At 34.8% G+C, this 25,477-nt stretch overlaps 1 non-coding gene across 1 annotated transcript; it reads right to left on the bottom strand.

Annotated features, from left to right (window-relative positions):
• Positions 1-23,063: 23,063 nt before the first annotated feature.
• LOC141650050 (small nucleolar RNA R71) lies at positions 23,064-23,170 on the bottom strand. Its single transcript, XR_012546113.1, has one exon. It is a non-coding gene; the product is annotated as a small nucleolar RNA R71 (small nucleolar RNA).
• Positions 23,171-25,477: the final 2,307 nt, after the last annotated feature.

Raw genomic sequence — 25,477 nt, 5'->3', positions numbered from 1 at the left:
TGACTGTTACTATTCGTTTCTTAGCATGTGAGATACAAGCTCTAGAACGAGTGTAACAGTATGTAGAACTGTTACTTCAGAATAAAGCAAACAAGGAACCTTAATACAATAAATGCAGCGGAATAAAGGTGAATGAAGATAGAACACTTGATTTTGAATTGGTTCGGCTCAAACTCAAAAGCCTACGTCCAATCTACTTTTTATTAAATAATTAGTAATCTACTCCGACTACTAAAAACCCGTACAATAAAAAGACGAACAACCTACTCCGGTTGTGACCCTAACAACCTACTCCGGTTGCAACACAAGTTCAAGGACTACTCCATCCTAGAACTATACACTCTTACATAGAACGTTTACAAGGATCAAGTTTCCATGGACTGATTCTTAAACAAGAATTGATATGGACAACTTACAAGATCAAACGGTTCATAAATTAGAGAGTTTAATACTTGGAGTAACAGTTGTTGTGACTGTAACACTTGAAGACTTTTAAGGCTTTTGCAAAATGTTTTAAACGATTTAAAACTTGAAATCAGTTTGCAAACTTAAGAAAATTCTCAGGAAAAGTCTTACATTCAAAGTGAGAGTGGTGCTCCTTTTATAGAAGAGGAACGAGAGGATGCAAGCTAGGGTTTTGGTCAAGTTCTTTGGTTAAGAAACAAAGAAGTTGACCTTCCCAAACTAGCACAAAAAAGGCTTACTTCTAAGGAGCAAAAGAGAGAAAAGAGAGTTTGTATTAAGCCTCAAAATAGTCGTGGTCTTTCAGAAACAAAGGAGAGATGCCATTAGCAAGAAGACAATTTATTGATGAACAAGGAAAGAGCCAAACAAGGTTCATGGAAAGTTAAGAAAAGGTTGTTTAATGAAAAGAGAAATCTTTTGAACTAGTCTTTACAAACTCCTTTTAACACACCACTTTTTCAAACCTTAGTTTTCCATTGATTACCACCATTCCAACGTATAACCAAAAAATTCTTTTGACTTTTCTAATTAAGAATCTTATATGGAAACAAAATGATTTACCATTGATAACACCATTCCCACGTATAACCAAAAAAAAACTGACTAAGATAATACGGAGTAACAATCCTATATGGAAACAAATTGTTTCTACATAATTTCGCAGATCTCATTAGAACCAACCAAAATAGTCCCCCTTATTTCGTATATTATTTTGACCGTTTTTTTATAAGGCTAACAGTTTTTTTTAAGTATAATTTACATCTAATTTAATTTCATAAATTAGTTCCCCTTATTGATTTAACATTATAGTATTATTATTAATAGTTCGAAACAAGACTAATTTAGTTTCAACTATCTTTTACGGTAATAAACTTAATTTTTGTCCTTCTTCTTAATATTATATCTACTATATTATAACATTAACTTAAAAGTACCATATATTTTATGTCAAAAACAATTTTATTGTATTTTCCTCTTTATAAACAAAATCTTAAAAATGCCGTGCTTTAGCACGGGTCCTATACTAGTTTTTTTTAATTAACACAAAACTAAGGTTTATTACAATGAATTTTAATAATAATATTGGAATACTGTACCGAAAAAAAATATTGGAATACAAATCTCCTACTTGCACATGGGAACTTGCATAGTAAAGTTTCCTACATATAGAATTGGTAACTATTAACTGATACACCTAAAAAATGGAAAATGGTAACTATTGACCGGAAAGAGGGAGTAAGTTACAAATTGGCCATATCTAGGCATTTGACTTGGGTTGCGAGAAGTCTTTACCTTTTAGATTAACTTTATAGCTATTAATTACTGTCCTATAAATTCGAACTCCAAGTTTTAAGTTAACTTATGTCATCCAATTTAATCAGTTATGACCAAAGTTAGAAATAATTTAGTGGCAAAATTTAGTAGTTATGATATTTCTTTTGGACTTAAAGTGACTTTCTTTAAGTTCAGTTAATCTCTTATAAGTTTAATTGAGAAAAATTAAGCTGCGAATAGATCAATTAAGAAAAGTTAAAATCATATAAGTTTAGTTCAACTCCTATACGTTCAGGTCTAAAAAGTTAAGGCGGGCTCTTCTTTTCTGCTGAAAATAATATAACTGAATTTAATGGAACTGAACTGAAGGTAAGACCTCTTTTTTATGGCTTAATTTCAGTTTATTTCATTTCAATTCAGTTCAGCTTTATTCAGTCTAGTTCCACTCATCTCTTCGTAAATTATTTTTTACTTTAGTTCAGTTCAGCTCTATCAAGTTTAGTTTAGCTCCATAAATTCAATTTAGTTCGATCGGTTCAACTCTTTCCAGCCGAAAACAACAAAGCACAAGAGTTGATTTGTTAAGAGATGAGTTGAACTGAAAGAAAATGGGCTAAACTAAACTAAACTTAATAGAGAAAAACTGAACTTGAATGAGCCAAAAGTAAGTCGAAAAGAACAGGGTCTAAGCTCAATTCATACCAATTTTTCTATAAGCTAAGATTCTATAAGTCCAGTTTAGTTTAGAAAAATTAAGCTCCTCTAAGTTCAGTCCAACTTTTATATGTTCATTTCAGAAAAGTTAAGCTCTTAAAAGTTCAGTTCAGTTCAGCAAGGTTAAGTCTAAGAAGTGGGACTTAGAGTATTATTATATTATAATCATAGGATATTACAAATTGGCCCGGGCATCGTCCGGGCATTAAATCTAGTCTAGTATATATTTATAAAAGAAGCTTTTTTCGAACGATTCTAAGTTGTCCACATCATCAAAAATCAACGTAGGAAAGTTTTATAAATAATAATTTTTGATGTAAAGAATAAAGTGTAGAATCTTTTTATTATTATATAGTATATATTTTCGAATTTATATTCAAGTCATGTTTCTATTTTTTACACGAAAACTTTTACATTTCATTTGACAAAAAAATATTATTTAATATGGAAATAAAATAATTAGATTCATGGTAAAAAATGCTATTATTAGAGTATAAATTTCATATAATTTGCACATGTTAAAAATTGTGTATTTCATAGTATGTTATATGTCTCACATTGAAAAATAATGTTGGTGAAGTAATTAATATACTACGTATAAATAATAGAATTGTCCCACATCGAAAGATTAGCATAAAGTGGGTTGATCCTATGATTATAAATAGGAGGCATCCTTGGAACTTAGGTATCAACCAAAAATATTTTGAGTCTCTTAAGTATTGTCTATTTGTCTTATAGAGCTCTTAAGAGTTTGTATCGTTATCTCCAAAATATGAAGTTTATAATTTTTATATATTATATTTAAGTGAAGTTTATAATTTTTATATAAAAACTTATATTCCTCCATACCATACAAATGGTAACGTGGTAAAAAATGAGGTTTTAAGAAAAGAGGGTAAAAGAAGGTGGGTTTAATTGTGAGTTGGTAGGTGGGCTATGTAGTGGTATTTTATGTAAATATTAAATGTGTATAAGGATAATTTGGTAAAGTTGTGGGCCAAATAAGGAATGTTACCATTGGTGTGGTACGACCGTATTAGGTAAGTGTTACCATTGGTCTGGTACGGAGGGAGTACCTTTTGACAAAAAAAAACATCGTAAAAAAAGTATGAAAATTAAATAATTAGATTCGTGGTAAAAAATAATGTTATCGTTAGAGTATTGGTTCATATCATTTGCACATTTTTTAATTATGATAAAAAAAAAAAGAAAAAAAACGTACGAATATTAATAGATAATACGAAAAATTCACGTGGTACTCTCGAACTTTGTCATTTTGCATGTGGTATTCAACTTTTTAAGTTTCTGCACAAAATATCCTTGAGATTTGATTTTCAAGTACAACGTGCCCTTTCTATCGTTCTTAAAATTTTCAATTGAGCATAAATCATAGGCCAGAAATTGGAATAGGCTAAACTTTTTTTTTCAAATTGATGACCTCCTCGAAATCTCTAAATTGATAAAATAAAAATGGTCATTCGAAAATTTATGATCGAATATATGGTTGATTTGAGATATTTGTTAAAAAAAACCCTATAAAATGTCAGTCGACGGTTTTTTTTTCCTCAAATCGTAGATTATGACATGAAAATCATTTGGGAAAAAATATTGGCCGATTCTGATTTTTGATCTATGAATTATGCGCAATTGAGTTTCTTTTTATAGCGACAAAAAGGGCATGTTTGTGCATGAAAATCAAACCTGAAGGGCATCATGTACACAAACTTAAAAAGTTAGATACCACGTGCAAAATGATAAAGTTCGAGGGTACCACATAAATTTTCCGTAGATAATATAGTATTTGCTTATTATTAAATCAGGTTGGATGTCAAAGTAGGTTCGAAAATTATGGTGTATTTCTAAGTATATTATTCGTTTCACATTGAAAAATAATGGAAGTGTTATGAATATACTACGTACAAATAGTTGAATTGTCCCACATCAGAAAATTATCATAAGGTGGGGTGATCTCATTATTATAAAAAGGATTCATCCTTAAAACTTATTTATCAACCCAAAATATTTTGAGTCTCTCAAATATTGTCTTAGAGAGCTCTTATATATTTTAAGTCTCTGAAGTGTTGTCTTAGGTAGTAGCTCTTATAAGAATTTGTATTAACGACACACCTCAGTTACAATAATAACATAAAAATATTAATCACGTAAATAATTATAAAGGCGATTACATATTAGTGATATTATAATATGATTATTTTAAGACAATCGATAGTATAAATAACTTTATTTATGTCAAAATTATAACTTAAAATAAAATGGTGCTAAATATACGTAAATTGGTTATTAATTTGTCCTAAATAATGATAATCTCTACACTAAGATAGAAAATTTATAAAATATAATAAAATCAGGTGTTATATTAAAAGATCGTGAATACACAAACAAATCATAATTAGCTTTTTACTTTGATAAATAGTAGAACTAAATTTTTTTAACTTTCAAATATAGGTAATTATTATGCCTCATAACGTTTGAAAAAGACTAAAACACAACATTATTTTTAACCATTTATCGAAATCGCACCAGAAGAAAAAAAGCATTGTACATTTATTTATACATTTTATTGATTCCTCCATTTCATATTAAAATTCGTGTTAGGAAAAAAAATAAAAATATGTAATTTAAACAATTAGATTAGTAAAAATACTTATTATATATTCCCAAAGATCAATAATTGCATAAACTAGGTGGGTGATCCTATGATATAGTTAAAAACAATTATGAAAATAATATAATTAAATTCATGGTAAAAAAATGTTATCATTAATGTATAGGTTTCGTATTATTTGCACATATTACAAATGGTATACTTCTTAATATGTTATATATCCTAAATTGAACGTATAAATAATATATAGAATTGTTGAAAGATTAGTATAAGGTGGTTGATCCTATGATTATAAATAGAATGCATCCTTCAAACTTAGACATCAACCCAAAATCTTTTGAGTCTCTTAAGTATTGTCTTAGGGAGCTTTTAAGAGTTTGTATCATTATCTTCAAAATATGATATAGATTTTCTATATTATTCGTAAAAAAAATAAATTATGTAAATTATATAATTAGATTCGTGGTAAAAAAAAATACTACCATTAGAATAATATTTCTTATTATTTGCACAAATTTTAATTATGATAAAAAATAGAAAACAAAAACGTACGAACATAGTATGTTATTTGTCCTACATTGAATGATAATATAGACATGGTTAATATATAAAGTACAAAGAGTCGAATTGGGGTGATCCTATATTCCTCTGATTATAAATATGAGTCATCTTTGAACTTACGTGTCAACAAACTAAAAGCTTTTGAGTCTCTTAAGTATTGTCTTAGAAGTCTCTGATTAGATCTACAATAGCGAAATTTATTTATTATTTGTTTTTCTCGCATGAATAATAAACGGTAGGTGTGTATGTATTTATCTTCTATTTTCATTGAAAAAATATTGTAATCATATATAAAAAAATAATTATATGTAAAAATTAAAGCCTTATAATATTTTTTTTTCATTATAACTAAGTTAATTACCCCGTGCAACGCACGCGCTTTCAACCTAGTTACCAATACACATAGCAAAACTAAATTAAACCGATTCAAATGTACCAACATTCGACTAACTTTGACAAATTTTGTAGATCATATTGAAACAAATCTACGACGAAACGAAAGGTATCCTTAGAAAACCAAAGATACAAACCTATATAACACTGAAACATAGAACCCAATAGCAATCTAATTAGGGAAACCTATAAGACATACCAGGAAAAAGTAAACAAATGCAAAGTAGTAGCCGTATACCGATAGCATAGTGTTGTAAAGCTCGAAAAGCAAAAGAACAGCTCAACGTCGTGGTAATTCAGCATCACCTCAAGCACCCTCATACTCCTCGGTAGAAAACGCCAACCAAATTCCTTGCAAAACATCCAGGACACGGAGTAGATGAAAAGAACCATCAATAGAAAAATAGAACCCTTGACACCATCCTTTCCATCGTCGAACGAAATAGCTTTCAGGGCAAATACTGATGCTCCAACAAACCCATAAATTATCGTCATATCACTTGGGGTAACAAATTTAAAAGCGGTCTCATTCCGTCCACCTTGTGCCGCCGCCTTCACAGGTAGTACGTTCTCTTACGACCATGCTTTGGACCGATTTAGCCTTCCAACAACACCTGACCCTCTTACGACCTCAGGTCCTCCCGTCTCCTCTTTAGCAGTGAATATTTACTCCCGGTTAAATTATTGGAACGTATGAGTTGTTGTTAGCTGCACAATACTTTAATTATGTTCACATAATCTAATCGTGATTGAGACAATCCATTAATATAAAAGCCCAAATAACATGATATCGTTGATTGAGAAAAACAAGGACATGTTATATAAGGCGGTCTCATTTATTATTAACATGAAACCAGCCCATGATTAATATAAAAGCCCAAATAAATAGAATAATTTAAGGAAGAAAAAAAAAATCCAATACCTAATGATTTAGTCTCCCTATAGCAGCAATGTTCTCCCGAGATAAAACATTGATTGAGAAAAACAAGGACATTTACAAAGTAGCAACCTCTTATATATTCACATACAATTTTTTATTTTGTAAGCTTTTTATTGTTTATTTTATTTTTAAAGATATGATAGTGAAAATTTTGTAAAATAAGGGTACAATTATTATGGAGTAATTCGATCACTAAAAGAAAATTGTCGAAAAATAAAAACGTAAACAATCGCTTAAATGCTTTACTACCTTCTCCTCGGGATTGTCAAACACCACTGTCCCAACTGTTAGCGGCACATGATTAAACCATGTTCATCATTAACATTAGCCAATCTCGGAAACTAATAGGCTATCGCACACCTAAGAAAAATACCCAAGACTTGGCTAACAAATGAATGTAGTAAAGTAATAGGGGTCGAACACAAGTAGATAGGAGTTGTTAAACAAGTTGTCATGGAGCGAATTTTATCAAGGAAAAAATCGATAACAACAAAAATAACAATAATCGTGACATAACACTAATAAACATAACGATAATTGACACAAAATACTAATAAACCATGGTAAAATTTTAATAAATTGTGCAATATATCTTATCTTACTGATGAGTCATCCCCTTCTTAGAACCAATTTCATATTCCTTCACAAGGTCACCAAGCAGAACACTCCACAAGCGCAGTAAGGTACCATCCGAAAAAAATACAATGAGATAAGGCACCACCCGAAAAAAATACAATGAGATAGACAGTACTTTTTGACGTTCTTTGACGTCTTTAATCGCTTGGCTAAATAACATTGCATTATCATATACAATAACATCAAATATAATAGATTTCATCAATTATCCACGAAAATGTAGACAAATAGAAAATATATTTTTTTAGAGATGAGCTCAAGAGTGTGAGAGCAACCCGACTAACTTGACTAATATATTTGTTAAGTTTGATGGGTTTGTTTTTGTTATCTTTGTAAATCTAAGTTATCATATATAATAACACCAAATATAATAGATTTCATCAATTATCCACGAAAATGTAGACAAATAGAAAATATGTTATAACTCTTAAGAAGCTGTAATGAACCCATTCTATTAGACAAGTGTAACTTGTATGATAAGAACTTAATAGATTTACAAAGATAACAAAAACAAACCCATCAAACAAACTTAACAAATATATTAGTCAAGTTAGTCAGGTTGATCTTACACTCTTGAGCTCATCTCTAAAAAAATATAGAACACAACATCATGCGAGAACACGACTGAAACAAAGTTTCACTGATGAACAAAGCACACCAAACAACAAATTAGTTTGTATCCAAATACAGCTGCCCAACCCGATTAGACAAGCATTTGCTGGGTCAACTTGGATCTTGTTGATGATGGCAATACGATAACTTTAAATATCTCTCATAAATCATAATCAACTTAGCCTCTCTCTTCATGACAATTAAATTCATCTCAATGCTAATCTTGTCATTTCTTAGTTCAAAATCAGGAACATTTATTCTAAATCTAAGTCATGTCTAAAGGTGATCATTAGTTTGGAAGCTATTTCATAGAATGACCCCATCACTAACTCAGAGTCAACACTACAACCCCAACTCCTTTTTGAAATTGTGGAATTTATGATTTCCAAAAGAAGAAAAGAACTCACTATTTTTTTATGAGCTATATCTTCGTAGTTGTTTCTCTCACTTTCGCGGCCTTCTCTTTTTTTTTCCCTATGTTTAATCATCAAAAAAGAGTCAATTCATTATCGTTATCATTTAATGGCATGCCTCCCTAAAAAAAACATCTCGTCCGGGACCCCAAGAGAGAGCACAGATGCACTCAAACATCTGTTTGCCAATTGCAGCAATTTTACACTTATCAAATTCTGTTTTTTAGAACTTTGTAACACACAATAACTAAAAATCTAGTACTCTACCTCAATCATTTGTTCACCTCTTTTATTCTTTGTCAGGGGTATTTTAACTAAACTTAAGCAAACGAATGAGATAAAAGTATAGAGAATATTCCTGCTTCCTAATTATCGTCAAGTATCTTTGTATTATATGTCGTAGATATTGCTTCCTTTTCTTGTATTATTCCGTATCTTAACACATTCCATGTATTATTTCGTATCTTAACATTCCATGTATATTATAGATAGTCTTGGTAAATAATTTATTAGGTAAACCTAGATCTAGTCTATGGTACGCTACTATTTATATTGTATGCATCCTTCATGAATGATTAATAATGCAACTCTTAACGTAATAAAACCTCTTCCGTAATTCTCTAAACTCTATCATGGTATCAGAGTCTCGTGCACCTGATAGAGGTTAACCCCTCGGAGTAGATCCTATTTCCGAAAATCTACCCACCCAAAACCCGACCCACTTCCGCTGCCTTCACCCGCGAATTACATCAAACGTACACCGTCGCTTTCAAACTCCACAAACAACTTTTATGCCATCACAATAATTCACTACCGTGACCACCAAAATCGACCATCTCACCACCACCAACGACAGCCACCGCTGCTCCTTGTCCACACCACCACGAGTCTCCCGTGCATCACACACATAAACGGAATCGAAATACACCATACCTCATACCTCCAATCAAATCCCGACCCCGTCATCAATCGTCACCATTCACAACCACCATGGTTCCGTCATTCGACCATCGTGCTACAACCCAGTTGAACACCTCCCATTCTTGCTTGCAAACCTAGTTTAGAACTCTCAGAAACGGAGCCAAAGCCTCACGCAAATACACCACCAAACATGCCCCTGTTTTGTCACAAAAACAGAGGTTTTGACCAGCAGCCTTCTCGACCGTTTTTAGCACCACTTCGGACCATCTAAGACCTCAGATCTTCCGATATTCAAAATATTTGCAATCTCACGATTCAAAAACATCCAAGAACTCGGATTTTCATTATCATTTTACCCTCCAACAACCTCAGCAAAGACCGTCGGAAACAAACACTCTTTTTTCGAAAAAAAACCGACCTCCTTCCCCGACTGCCTACACGATCAACACGACACCTTCGGCTACCTGGCATCACTGACTTGGTCATCCGTTCCCGCAATTTTCTGTGATTATTGGTGCGTCCCATTACCCCGCCAATCCGATACTCGTATGAAACACCTTGAGCATGGATTTCATTTAGTTCGGAAGCGAGTCTAGCTACGTACTATCCGTGTTCGACTTTTATAGGCCCAAACTGTCCAAAACAGTAATTGGGCTAAAATATATATCACTATGAAAATATAATATACGCGTATATATGAAGTATTAAGGCAAGAATTTTTCATACGCGCAGGTGTTGAACGTTTGAGATAGAGTGTCGAGACCCCTTGGCTGGGCGGCTATCTCGTCAATCTGCCTCCACGACTCCGAAATATATCAATAACACACCAGATTTTCACTCTGCATAGACAAAACAAGCCGTTCGAGTCCTGAAAATCTAACATACTTGAAATAATATGAAATTGACATATTTAAAATTTGAGTTTTACCGCGAAGTCACGGCTAACGATAGCACAGTACTGCTCCCATGTATCTGCTGTGCCAAGGATCGGGGCCGATGATGCTAGGGCCCCATCGGCTATATACGGATATTTCATCCGGAAATACGCTGCCAACACTGTTTGTTAAATAAAATTGTTAGTATTCTATATAGATATGAAATGTATAAAAGGAAACATAAGAAAGCAAAAGTTGAAGAAACAAAATATGGAATTAACTCACACCCGGAATAAAATCCGCCAAAAACAATAACGGGTGAATGCAAGATCAGCATCTCCGTCTTCAGGCTAACAAGGACGTTGGCGAAATCCGCCAACGCCTGCGGAGAAGTAAGACAATCCCTTATCGCAGGATACGTAGTATATTTACCTCACCAACAATATTTTTCAATGTGAGACATATAGCATACTATAAAATAAACATTTTTTAACATTTGCAAATTATATGGAATTTATACCTTAGTTGTAGCATTTTGTACCACGAATCTAATTATATTATTTTCATAATTTTATAAATAATTTTTCTTGTCAAATGAAATGTAAGAGTTTTCATGTAAAAAATAGAAAGACTTGAATATAAATTAGGAAATATATACTATATACTATATACTATATACTATATACTATATACTATATACTATTAAAAGATTCTCCATTTTATTCATTACATCAAAAATTATTTATGAAACTTTCCTAAACTGATTTTTGATGATGTGCGTGCTTTTGTTGTTATCTTTCCGGGAGAACCGAGCTTCCCCGTGCTTGGAGAGTTTGATGAATCGGTTAACTCGGGCTCATTACTGGTCCAAGGAGCAGGTTTGCTACTTTTCATTTGCAAACGTACAACCTTCTTGAATGTCTGTAGTGAAAATACTGCTGCTTAAAGGAGTTCATTGTTGTATTGTTGTGCATCGCTTTTATACGATCTGGACAACTCTTTTCCAGGCTGATTTTTAATATGGTGAACATTGCAGATTCGTCACAACCATAGGAAAGCGGCTATTTGATACTGCCAGCTCCTGCATACCGGCAATAAATACAAATATACCCTTATTTAATATAAAAAACGAGAAATAAAAAAAAAAAGAAATTGGCGTACATACCTCAATGTAGACAACAATGGCTTGGAACTGGGATGCCACAAGAGTGACAATCCCTCCTCCCCCAAGCCATGCCTCAATGCTGGCTTCCCCGCCAAAAAAACGCCAAAATGGGCGTCCCATCTTCAACCGGTTTCCCTTGTTGATACGATGTATCGACAAAGACCCGTTGTTGAAAGGTGGTATCGCTCCCGACCACGAAATGGTCCAAGGGTTGCGTATACCACTTTTCAACGACAGGCGAGGAGAACGCCGGTGTTTGAGACACCCCGCCGACAACGAAAACTGAAAGTAGGAAAATGATGAAGAACGTAGTTGAAGCCATTTTGAACGAGTACCCTAGCTCGTTAAAGGTGATCCAACATAACCTATCACTACCACAAATACCCCCTAAAATCCATAGGAAACGCAGCCAACCGTCAGCTTTAATCGGGTAAATTATTTTGGGTAAAACGATTTTGGGTAAGAAATTTAAGACCAAATGACGAGATTTGATAAAGTTTATGATTATGATTATGATTTTTTTAGTGATAAGAGAAAGATTACAATGATGGATTATGGAATGATGATTGGCTATGAAAATGAAAGTTTAAGAAATTAAAACGGAGAAAAAATGGAGGAGATGAATGATATGTAGAATGCAGGATTAATATTAGAAAAAAATAGAAACTTGCAACAAACTATTGAGTTTAATGTTGAGTTGCAAACATGCAACAAAGTGTGTGTACTATGGAGTATATATATATATATATATATATATATATATATATATATATATATATATATATATATATATATATATATATATATATATATATATATAGTAGTTAGGAGTATAACATACGGAGTGGTCAACAGTCCAGGTCGGGCCGGGTCTAGGCCAGGTCGGGGTGGGCCAGGTCAGGGTTTTGGAGACCCGGAACCGGCCCGGGTGAAGGGGTGGTACATGCCGGGTTGAGGTGAGCCGTGGCGAATCAGGGCGGGGCGGGTCAAAAGTGATCCGCGAGACGGGTCAAGGGCGGGTTTAAGGGCGAGTCCGGGTTTGGATGGGCTGGGTTTGACATTTGGGGACCCGGAACCGGGCCGGATATAGGGGCGGGTTGGTCCGTCCAGGTCCGGGTCAGTTTCATCTACGGGTCACAGGCGGGCCGGGTCCAGGTTAGTAAGGCTGACCCGCACTGTTGACCACCCCTAGGTACTTGCTTGTTTCAAAAGCCCGCTAAAAATACCTGCGTAGGCTGGGTTTGGGCCACTTGTATAGGCCCATTTATTTGGCCTAGCCCATATGTCATACATCCTATAATTGTCCAAGTTCGGTCTGGCCCATGATCACCTCTACTTTTTTTATAGAGTAAAATATAATATATTTATTATTTATTATTCATTAATAAAAAAGTCATATAATTTATTTTGTATAATCTTATGAGTTATTTATGTACTCATCATAATAAAATCTCCATTTTCTCACGATAATTGCGACAATACATTTTGGTCATCATCATATAATTGGGTATGCCCCACTTTTTAAGGGTTGTGAGAAAAATTTCAATCAAATGAATAAATTCTGAAGAATCGGAAAAAAGTGAGCAAAAGTATTGACTGTGCATGGGCTAGTCACTACTCCCTCCATTCAACTCCACTTTGCATGTTTCCCTTTTACACACTATTCACAAGCGGACATTCAACTTCAATTTTCTCTCGATACATAAGTTAAAATATATTCATGTGGGATCTTATTTGATTCGTCTTTAAGAGTACATTAAAAATATCTAACTTTTATAATTTTTGCAAATACGTAGCTAAAGATATTTACCGCGTAAAAGTCGCGTTGGCAAACGTGATAAAGCAAACATGTAAAGTGGAGTTGAATGGAGGGAGTAGTTCACTACTCACTAGTATTGATTGATAGTATGGACAATTGTACAAAGGAATGATAGTGGACCTACATGTTTTGCCTAATCCGGGTTCGAACTTTGAAGCCATACTTTTTCGATTTAGGAAAGAATAAAAAGACGTTCTTAGAGCATCTCCAACCATAAGGAAGAGACTACGCGAATAGTTGAGGAAGAGGAGTTGAGCAGCAAAATAGAGCTCCAATGATGAGGATAGAAACTCACACAGTTGAGGAAGAAAACGCTGCGCTCATTTCAGCGGAAGAAGACGAGTAACAAATGTGGGCCAAAATGAACGTGCAGGCTTGTTTTTTAATTGATTTTTGACCCAAAAAATGGGACCCACAGAAATTTGTTTCATTTTGCACAAATGAAAACACAAATTTGTATTTCAAACCGTCATATCCGTCTGAAATGGTCAGACGGATACCATTTCCTCTCACAAAAAATCCATTTAGGGTGTGAGTGGGAAAGCATATGAGGGTGTCCCACCACCCATGTAATTCTCACTTGTGAGATGTCTTATTACGGTCTGAAATAAAACGGTCTTAAGCAAAACGGACTGAAATGAAAATAGTTATCATTGATTTAAGGGAAAATGCACGCGGTGCCCTTGAGGTTTGAGATTTTGCCCGATATACCCAAACTTTTTATCCGGAAAACTTTAAGAGGCAATAACTCGTGTTTATGAGTTCAGAAAGTGATAATTTTTTTTTTCAAATCGATCATCTTTCCGAGAACTACGATTTGAAAAAAAAAATTATCATATTTGGATCCTCTGGCTATGAGTTTTTGTATGTCAAAGTTTTTTTGACCGAACAAACTTTGAGTAACCATATCTCTTGGTCACGAATTCCAAACTCGACAATTTTTTTTCAAGTCGTAGATCTCAAAAAGATGATCAATTTGAAAAAAAAATCCGTCACTTTATGAGCTTGTAAACACGAGTTATGGTCTCTTAAAGTTTTCCGAATCAAAAAATTGGGTATTTTGGGCAAAATCTCAAACCTCAAGGGCACCGCGTGCATTATCCGTTGATTTAATTACAGCCAAATTTGATTTTTGCCTAAAATTAAATTGTAATTTAGTTTTTTCCAAAAAAATAATTACACCATAATTTCTTTTTTTTTTTCCTCTACAAATAGGTAATAATATTTGATATATATTGACATACTTTTCCTTTTCTTCTTTCTATGATTTACTTTACTCTATTAGATATCGTTTTTCTAATGGACGTTTAAGATTCGTAATTTGTGGGGTAATTGAATAACATTGATAAAAACGATTGTATTGATAACTGACAACACATAAATAAAGCTGACGGAAATAAAGCTAACACATAAATAAAATTTTTTTTAAGAGAAAAAAATGTTTTAACCTTTTTTTCTATAATAAAACTGAAGTCGATTAATTATCGAGTTGAAAACCCGAACAAATTACGAAAATAGATTTTAATGTAAAAAAATGTGTGGGATATGTTAAAGTAAGAGAGATAAATGATGAAAGAGAATGATGAGGAATAAGCGTAAATTATTGTTGGAGAAGTGTTTTGGTTTTAAGTTGAAAAGTTAAGGAATAATGAGGTGGATGAGTGAGAAGTAATAAGAGAGAGTGAGATGAGGAGGTGAGAAAATTATGGTTGGAGATGGTCTTAGAGCACCTCCAACCATGAGTTTCACACTACGCGAAAAATTGAGGAAGAGGAAAGTTGAGGAACAAAGCTCTCCAACCATGAATATACTGCAGCGGATAAGCGAGGAAGAAAACGCACAGCGGAAAAGCAAGGAAGAAAACGCACTGCGTGAACACCAAATTCTACTGCTAAAATATTTTTTTTTACACAATCCAAGGTAGGGGGCCCACTTTTTGTGGAGATTATTTTAGTCATGTTTGTATTTTGTTAACTATTTTGTCTTCAAATTTTATTTTTCCCAATAATTAATATGTAACTAATTTATTTAAAAATAATAATTACACCATAATTTGTATCTTTTTTTCTCTTCAAATAGGTAGTAATATTGATATATATCCACACACTTTTCCTTCGCTTCCTTTTTTGATGTTTTTTGACTCTCTTACATATCGTTTTTTAATAGACGTTTAAGAATCGTAATTTGTGGGGTAATTGAATAACATTGATAAAAACGATTACATTGATAACTGACAACTGACAACACATAAATAAAACTGACAAAAAATAAAGCTAACACGTAAATAAAGCTGACGGAAATAAAGCTAACACATAAATAAAGGTGCCAACTCATGACAACGCTACTAATTAATTCCTTAGTCAGTGGAATAACCTTCTGATGAAGAATCCTTTGGCTTCCATAACTCCTCCTCTTGATAACTGAAATAAATCTCGTATAAATCGATCTTCTCAAGCGGGCATGCGAATATCTGACCGGTGGCCGAGCATAGGTGATGTATAGTCATGGGAGGGATGATCGTTTCACACCTCTTGAATAACTCAATAACCTCAGCCTCTAGATTGCTTAATTCATTCCTCTTCAATATGACAATTTCTGAATAAGAACATAAAGGTATAAAGTTAAGAAAAGCAAAAGCGAAAATGTATATTATAACGAGTTAATTATAACACATATTTGTACCTCTGGTTTTGTTTTCATCAGGAACGTGTGGATTATTGTGTCTGTAACGCGGTCCCATCATTAGTGCTAGTGACGTGAGACGGGGTTCACCTTGTTCCAAGAAGTTCCAAATAACGTCATTATTCAGCACTATCATTAGGCGGTGGAATAATCCCTTGAATCCATTAACAATTTCATCAATTTTATTTTGTAAATAATGAACCTCTTTAACATTATTCATAGGCATAATGAAGAATAAAGAAAATGATAAGAGAGATTTTAGAGAGAATAAAGAAGAGAAGGGGAGTTGTGTGCAAATTATGGGTTGGTGAAGCTCACTTTAAATAGAGAAGATATTAGGGTTTGTTCTATCCAGATTACAGATAAGATTGTTTAAACTTATCTTTGTTGTTTGATCATGGTTGGTCTATATGGATTACAGATAAGATTGGATAAATTTGGATAAACGATATCCCAGTTGTTTGATCGTGGTTGGTCTATCTAGATTACAGATAAGATTGGATAATATCGATTGGATAAATGAAATCTCTGTTGTTTGATCGTGGTTGGTCTATATAGATTACAGATAAGATTGGATAAATTTGGATAAACGATATCCCAGTTGTTTGATCGTGGTTGGTCTATCTAGATTACGGATAAGATTGGATAATATCGATTGGATAAATGAAATCTCTGTTGTTTGATCGTGGTTGGTCTATATAGATTACGATAAGATTGGATAAATTTGGATAAACGATATCCCGCTTGTTTGATCGTGGTTGGTCTATCTAGATTACAGATAAGATTGGATAATATCGATTGGATAAATGAAATCTCTGTTGTTTGATCGTGGTTGGTCTATATAGATTACAGATAAGATTGGATAAATATCGATAAATGAGATCCTAGTTGTTTGATCATGGTTGGTTCTATCCAGATTACGGATAAGATTGGATAATATCCCAGTTGTTTGATCATGATTGGTCTAACTAGATTACAATTCATAGTTTTTTCTCTATAAATAACTATTAATATTGACATATATCAACACACCATTTTCTTTCTTACTTGTTTTATTTCCTTTACCCTCTAAAAAAATTTCTAATTTTATCATGGATCCTTATGAAACTGAAATGTTAGAAATTTTTAGGAGAATTAGAGATAACAATTTGATTCCTCGAGTGGTAGAGTCAAATCCACAAAATGTCTCTGGTCCTCTAGAATATGGGCAAAATAACTCAATTACTCCAGAATATGACCTAAATCAAAATTATAATCCTTCCCCACAAAATATCCAAAATTATTCAAATTATGAACAAAGTCATCCACAAATTTCATCCCAAATGCCGTCAATTAACTTATCTGAAAATTCTATGAGTGATTGGGATAATGAGGTTGAACAAAACCAAGTACCTAAAACTCAAACTGTAACTGTAACTGTAACTGAACGATCAAAACCACCATTAAGATGGTCAGTTCAAGAAGATGAAGCACTCATTTCATCTTTTATGAGACATTCAACTGATAATATGATCGGCACAAATCAAAAGAAAGCTGTACTTTGGATTAAAGTCAAAAAGTTATTTGATGAAGCACGTAAAGCTAATCCAGCTCTCATGCCTAAAGATAGAAATCCAGGCATGTTAGGTGGTCGCTTTCGTAGAATATCTGCCGGTGTTATGAAATGGATTGGTTGTTATGAAGAAGCTCTAAGGAGAAAATCTAGTGGAATGAACGAGGAAGATGTAATTCAAGAAGCTCACGCACTTCATGATGAAACAGAGGGTAAGTTTGAATATGAACGTGCATGGATTTTGTTAAAAAAATATCCTAAATGGAAAGAAATTGTTGGGCGCTATGTTGAAGACAACATTGGTACCAGTGCAAGAAAAAATAAGTCTCGAAAGACTATGTCTATTGATGATGTTGATATTGATGAGTGTCCTGATCCAGATACCCCTACATTTGGTAGTGACCCTGACTAAGCGGGTAGTGGTAAAAGATTCAGGTTAAATGATGGCGGATTTTCTACACCAAATAGTGGAGACGATGAAGTAGATATGGGTAGGCAACGCCCTCAAGGTATAAAGGCAGCTAAAAAGAACAAAGGAAAAATGAAAGTAGGCGAGGTTGCCTATTTAGCTGAAAGCATTGACCGATTTGGTGACCGTTTTGGTGAAAAAAAGTCTGGCGATGCGGAATTGCAATGGGAGAAAATAAAATATCAAAATAAAAAGATAGAGATGAGGGCTGAGCAAATGGCTCTCGCTAATAAGAAGCTCCAACAGGATGAAAGGTTGTACAAATGGAATGCATATCAATCTTTAGCATCAAGGAATAATTTAACTCCGACGGAAGAACAATTGAAATTATCACTGTTTCAAGACTTGCAAAACAGCTAGATTATTAGAGTGTTGTCTTTTCGTTTTCCAGAGTGTTGTCTTTTCGTTTTCCAGAGTGTTGTCTTTTGTAATATATTGTATTAATGTAGGCTTGTAAAATATTGTTTTAATGAAATCCCAGTTGTTTGCTCATGGTTGGTTCTATCTAGATTACGGATAAGATTGGATAATATCGATTGGATAAATGAAATCCTAGTTGTTTGTTCATGGTTGGTTCTATCTAGATTACGGATAAGATTGGATAATATCTCTTATCTATATATAGATATATACTTAATCTCTTAGTTGTATTATTCATCACACTCATCTTCCTTCTTTTTCACCTCAAATGGATTTTTTATTTGAATTCTCATCATCTTCATCCTCTAGTGATGACAATAATGAAAATGAAAATGAAATAATAGAAGAAGCTATTGTTCCTGTTATATCTCAAGCATCTCGAATAATCAATCGTAATCGTCGAAGACGTCCTTATCAAAGAAGGTACATCGAGAGGAATCGTGAAACTGGTCACGAGAACCTCTACAATGACTACTTCTCCCCTAATCCTACCTATCCTCCAAACTTGTTCTGGCGTAGATTTCGAATGCATCGACATGTATTCCTACTCCCACAAACACCCAAGGATAGATTATTTGCAGAGCGTCAAGAAGCGGCTCGTAAAGATGTTGAGCGGGCGTTCGGCGTACTACAAGCTAAATTTGCAGTTATTCGTAAACCAGCACTTACTTGGAGCGAGCAACTGATGCACAAAATTTTAAAATGTTGCATCATAATACATAACATGGTAGTGGAAGATGAAAGGGATACGTATGCTAACTACTCCGACCCTACTGAGTTCGACAATAACGGGAATGAGGAAGGTCATCTTAATGTTGAAGATCCCGAGTATGAAGTTGGATATACAGCTCCTATAACTGCGTATATTCAAAACAGAAATCGTATAAGAAATGTAAGGGCACATCAAGTCCTAAGAGCAGATCTAATTGAAAATATCTGGCAAAAATTTGGTGACCACAACTAATATTGTATTATTTTCTTTTTCAACGGTATTTTAATTTATTGTATTTTCTTTATCGTTTTAATTTATCTATGTAATATTGGTGTTTTTTTTAAATATTGTATTAATGTATCCTTGTAAAATAATGTTTTAAATTTTAAATTTTTATGTTTTAGAAATTGTCTTGGAAAATATTTTTTTTTAAGAGAAAAAACGTTTTAACCTTTTTTCTATAATAAAACTGAAGTCGATTAATTATCGAGTTGAAAACCCGAACAAATTACGAAAATAGATTTTAAAGTAAAAAAATGTGTGGGGTATGTTAAAGTAAAAGAGATAAATGATGAAAGAGGGTGATGAGGAATAAGTGTAAATTATTGTTGAAGTGTTTTGGTTGTAAATTGAAAAGTTGAGGAATAATGAGGTGGATGAGTGAGAAGTGATAAGAGAGAGTGAGATGAGGAGGTGAGAAAATCATGGTTGGAGATGGTCTTAGGGTTCGTAGTCTAATACTCCCTCCGTCCCGGTCATTTGTTGTCCTTTCGTTTTGGCAGAAAGACCAAGGAAAGAGGAAATGACCAATTACTAAATGACATGTGGATGAAATTGAGTATGAATGATCAAATTGTTCATCAAATGCAATCCTAAAATAGAAAGGACAACAAATGATTGAGACACCCCAAAATGGAAAAAGGACAACAAATGACCGGGACAGAGGGAGTATTACTTTATCATGCACAATAATACTCCTTTTCGAACTAACAATCAATACTAGTATATAAATTACTGAAACAAATTTTCATTTAAAACATGTATATCCGTTTCACTATTAAAATAGGTCAAGTATCACCTATAAGACAAAATAAAATGCATTATTCCGTATCTTAACATTCCATGTATATTATAGTCTTGGTAAATAAGTTATTAGGTAGCCCTAGATCTAGTCTATTGTACGTTACTAGGAATGACTACAATCCTAGTGGAGATTGATGACACCATTTTAACCCCCATATTTTGATGTCCCGGGCCCATTTTGTCTTGATAAATTAAGCATTATGAACTCATTTAGTTAGTATTAGCCTAATCCGAGTCATTTTCCCTCATGCTTAGCGGAGGACATGTTTTGAGCATTTTTCCCGTACTTATGAACCCTTTTGTAGGTACCATGCTCGAGAATGTAAGAGGAATGGAACTTGGAGCGGAATCTACTTGAAGAAAGGAGGCAACATTGAAGAATCGCAACCGAGGGAGTTAACTACACCCAGCCGGGCACAACTTTACCCGACCGGGCACAACTTTACCCGGTCGGGTACCTCTCACCTGTTTGGCGTTTTTAGCGTTTTTTAGACCATTTTGACATTTTACCCGGGAGGGTACAATTATACCCGCCCGGGCATAATTGTACCCTCCCGGGTACAATTTACTCCCTCGGCTGCAGTTGTTTTCGTCTTCTCTTGTTTTTCCACCTACCTTATTGTACTTGACATAAATACTTAATTTCTCAGAAAATTAGGGATCTAATCCTAGTTTGAGGAGAAATTGGTAAGGTTAAGAGAGGATAAACCCAAAAATCCTTTGTAACTTGGCAATCATTCTTCATCAATCAAAAATTATTATTATTGTTCTTACCTTGTTCTTCCTTATTGTTCATCCTTTCAATTGTTGGTATTGTTTCTTTCCTTTTTCTCTTTTCTTCCTAGTTCCTCAATTGATTTCTATTGTTGTTTGTTATTGTTGGATTTCTTTTTGTTGGAATTTGTTGAGACTTGTTGTTTGTTGATAGTTTAGTCAAAATCTCTCTCTCTCTCTCTCTCTCTCTCTCTCTCTCTCTCTCTCTCTCTCTCTCTCTCTCTCTCTCTTGTTTGTTGTTCATGCTTTTGATTGGAGTTGTTCATATAAAGCTTGAGACTTTGATAGATTTGGTAAAGCTTGGGTCTTTTTGAGTTGATTCATCTACTCTTTGCCTTATTAATTGATTTCCATCATCTCCTATCACTTTTACATGCTCTATCATAAAATTCATAATACCACCATGTTTATTGTTAAAGTATCCTCCTTTATTGATTGTCATGCTAAATCCACCATGATTAGTGAGTAGTATTTTCACTAGGGTGCGATTAGGCCCTAACATGAGTAATTTATGTAATTGAGTTCATTAAATTAGTTGATAAGGAGGGGTTTTTGGGTTTAAATAAAGGATTTGAATTGATGTGTCCATTTGGGTGTGATTGTCGGTTTTGACCCTTGTCCACCAACGGGAGTTGCTTAGGTTAGGATTGATTACTTTACCCTTTTTGGTCGTGTTCCAACTTGGGATGAGCCACCGGGGAGAACCCAAGTGGGGTGCCTTTGTTTTTCGGTTTGAAGTTCGCCTTCGGGAGAAGGGTAGTGATGACCGGGAGTTTATCGCGGGCTTAAGCCCTTGATCTTGATGAGAGGTGAGCGGAGTGGGCCCACTTTTGTGAGCCTTGAGTCTTGAGTCTGGGGAAATCAAGTCATGAGTCCGGGAGGGAGTTGATTCGGTATCACTAGTGTCCTACCATGAGCCCGGGAGGGAGTTGGTGGGCGAATTAGAGGCGTCTCCACCCGATGCACCTACCCCTTAAAAACTAGTTGAAAGAACTCTTGATTTATTACGAATGTCGGTGGTTTAGTCGCGCCCTAGGCCTTTAATTTATCGAGTAAAACCCCCACTTTACTTACCTTACTCTTTTAATTTATTTATCGCATATTTAGTTTCATTTGCATGCCATTAGTGTAGTTCATTTAGTTAATTTACCAATCAATCCTTTTTCTTTAACTTAGCTAAACTAAAGAATATTAACAATTAGTAGTCTCCCAAACTCCTCGTGTTCGACCCTTACTAGTGCAACGCATTGTTCACTTGCGAGGTTTAACTTGAACCATCAAGTTTTTGGCGTCTTTGCCGGGGAGTACAACTAGATATTAATCGTTTTTGTTCTAGTTTAGAATAAGTCCCTTGTTATTAATACTTTCTTTCAAGTGCTTAGGTCTTTTGCATGAGTAGGCGACGAAGAAGAGGTAAACCAACATATCCACTTGATCTTGAAATTGAAGCTACGGCAAGAAGACTTAATTCTCTAAGAAGAAGGGGTTTTCTAGACACACCACCGGTAGAAGAAAGTAGTCAACAAGAAACAATTGAAGTGTTTGAGAATCCTTTTGGGGTAGTAGTAGAAGAACCTAACATCATGGGTGAACCGGTTCCGATAAGAGAGTCTATGGCTCAAAGCACATAGTCAATCCAAGCATCCAAAGGCCAAGAATTCAAGCTAATAACTTTGAGATCAAAAATGCCTTGCTCAACCTTGTTCAAGACAACCAATTTGGGGGGGGGGTCCCTTGGAGAATCCAAATGATCATCTAAATGAGTTCCTTGAAAATTGTGATATGTACAAGTTGAATGGAGTCTACGATGATGCGGTACGCCTTAGGTTGTTCCCCCGATCACTTAGGGGTTCGGCGAAGGATTGGTTGAAGAATTGTGACCCGGATTCCTTCAAGACATGGGATGAGTTGGCTTCGGCATTTTTGAACAAGTATTTCCCACCCTCAATAACGGCCAAAGTCAAGAGTGAACTACAAAACTTTACTCAAGAAGAGGATGAGACCTTATATGAGGCATGGGAGAGGTATAAGAGACTTCAACGGTTATGCCCCCACCATGGCATCTCCGAGGCCGAGCTAGTGAACAATTTTTACAAAGGGTTGACCCAAGACCTTCGGCTTTCATTAGATGCGGGGTCGGGAAAAGGTGCCTTAGACATTTTGGGGCTAAAGCGGCAAAGGAGCTAATTGAGGAGATGGCCTCACGAACTATGGAATGGGAAAGTGATAGGCAATTGAGAAAGGGCAAGAACAAGGATTCTAGCGCGGTTTTGAATGTGGAGGTTAAGGGAATGCTAGATGAACTCACCCAACAAGTTATTTTGCTAAATTCAAAACCTTCAAGCTCCGATATGAGGCAAGTCTTGTCTTGTGAGTGGTGTGGGGAACAAGGGCACACTCCAATTGGGTAGATGCATCGGCACAACTACAGAGGAATGGCTAGCTCGTCCCCAAAGCTTGAACTCGAGGACCTCGTCATTTTCTGCCATGCAAAAGGCTGCATTGTGCTCAGCAGCACCACATCTCCCGCAGTAAATCACCTGCTGCGACATAGGTGATGGGTCAAGGGTACTCAAGCCTTCCCTTTGACGATCTTTTACCTAGAACTGTCTAGGTAGAACCTGTAAGGCCTATCAAAACAGCACTAAAGAAAAAGATTAAAACGGCCTCAAGGGAAAAATCCCTTGAGGCTAGAAACAGACAGAATTAAACAAATAAATAAATAGTTGCCTCCCCGGCAACGGCGCCAAAATTTGATACGGTCGTTATGTACCAAAAATAAAATACCTAAGTACTACTAACAGAAGTCAGCGGTAAGTAGGGTCGATCTCCACAGGGAGGCGGTTTATTATCTACTTGTCTATTCTATCTGTCTAATGTCACGATCTGAGGGTTTTGGTTGTTTTGACTAAACTAAAGAGATTAAGGCAAGAGAGAAATGAATAAGAGAAATTAACAGAGGAAAGAGGGAACTAGGATTTCGGGTCATCAACGAACCTCAGTCAATCGCAGTTAAGGTCACAGATCAGTCGATGTGTTGGTCTAAGGGGCAATGAATATCTCCTTTCGGTCTCAATTCGCCCTAATATGCTATTAGCTTAACTTCCGCCCTCACTAAAGCATCCTATTGTTCACTGCGGGTCTCACCCCTTCCAACCTTTCGGTCTAGGTCAAGGCTTACCAAAATTAAAAGGCTAATTGCTTCGAATCAACTAGCAGGATATAGTTAAGGCAGCGATTAACAACATAGATTACAACAACAACAACCAGATCTATAAACCTAATTAGCAATTTAACATTAGTCCATTGACTACCCTAACCCTAGCAGAGAAATTTAGCTAGACATGAATAAAAGAGAAAGAACAAGGGAAGGGGGAATAATAAACATTAAATAAATTAAGGAGAAAAGGGAGAGAAAGAGTTACAGAAATAAACCCGGAAAGAGAACAAAGTGATATCCAATAGTAACAGAAGGGAAAAAGTAACGTCTGACAATGTATGGTAGGTAAAAGGAGAGAGTTTAAACTGACATCCTACCTTCCTATTTATAAGAAAATAGGATTTATTTGACCTAATGACGAAATAAAACTAAAAAGCCCAAGCCCATAAGCGATTCCACTCGATCGAGTGGTTTAAAACTACTCGATCGAGTAAACCTGAACTCAAACCATTCGATCGAGCAAAATAAGTACTCGATCGACTAAACACTAAATAGAAATTGTTCGATCGACTAAGGGAAGTGTTCGATCGAACTATTATTAGATCTAAAACCACTCGATCGACTAGGAAAGCACTCGATCGAGTGAAATATGACTTCAGCAGCTCATATCTTCGTTAGTTTCAGCTTTGACTTGTCCTTTTAGCTCCCGAAATGGCTTCACGCATCCCAAGACAACAATAATTCCGCTCCAAATTCACTCTTCCTCCAAATGCATGCAAAACGGACGGTAAAAGGCTCGATTTCACTACTTTCTGGCTCATTCCTGTAAATAAGACAAAATAAACCAAAGTAGCATATTCTGGGCATTTCGTAGCATAAAACTACGATAATAGCATAGAAATACGTGCATAAAAAGGCCTAAAAGGACTATATAAAATGCACGTATCACTTGACAACCACATTACCTCACAAAGCCGGGTTAATGATGAAATAAGAGCATCCCAAAAAGCAACAGAAACTCATGTAGCCCAAATTTCTCAACAATTGAGTCAATTGGCTCAAAATTCGGGGAAGTTTCCGGGTAATACGGTTAACCCAAGGGAGATGAATGCGGTATTTTTGAGGAGTGGAAGGCAATTGGAGGAGGTTGAGAAATCTCCTAAGTGGAAGAGGAAAAGGGTGTCTAGTGAAGTAGTGAAAGAGCACCCGG

The sequence above is a fragment of the Silene latifolia genome, chromosome 3, assembly GCF_048544455.1.
Source record: "Silene latifolia isolate original U9 population chromosome 3, ASM4854445v1, whole genome shotgun sequence".
Classification (NCBI taxonomy): Eukaryota; Viridiplantae; Streptophyta; class Magnoliopsida; order Caryophyllales; family Caryophyllaceae; genus Silene; species Silene latifolia.
This window is presented reverse-complemented; position numbering and strand designations above follow the sequence as displayed.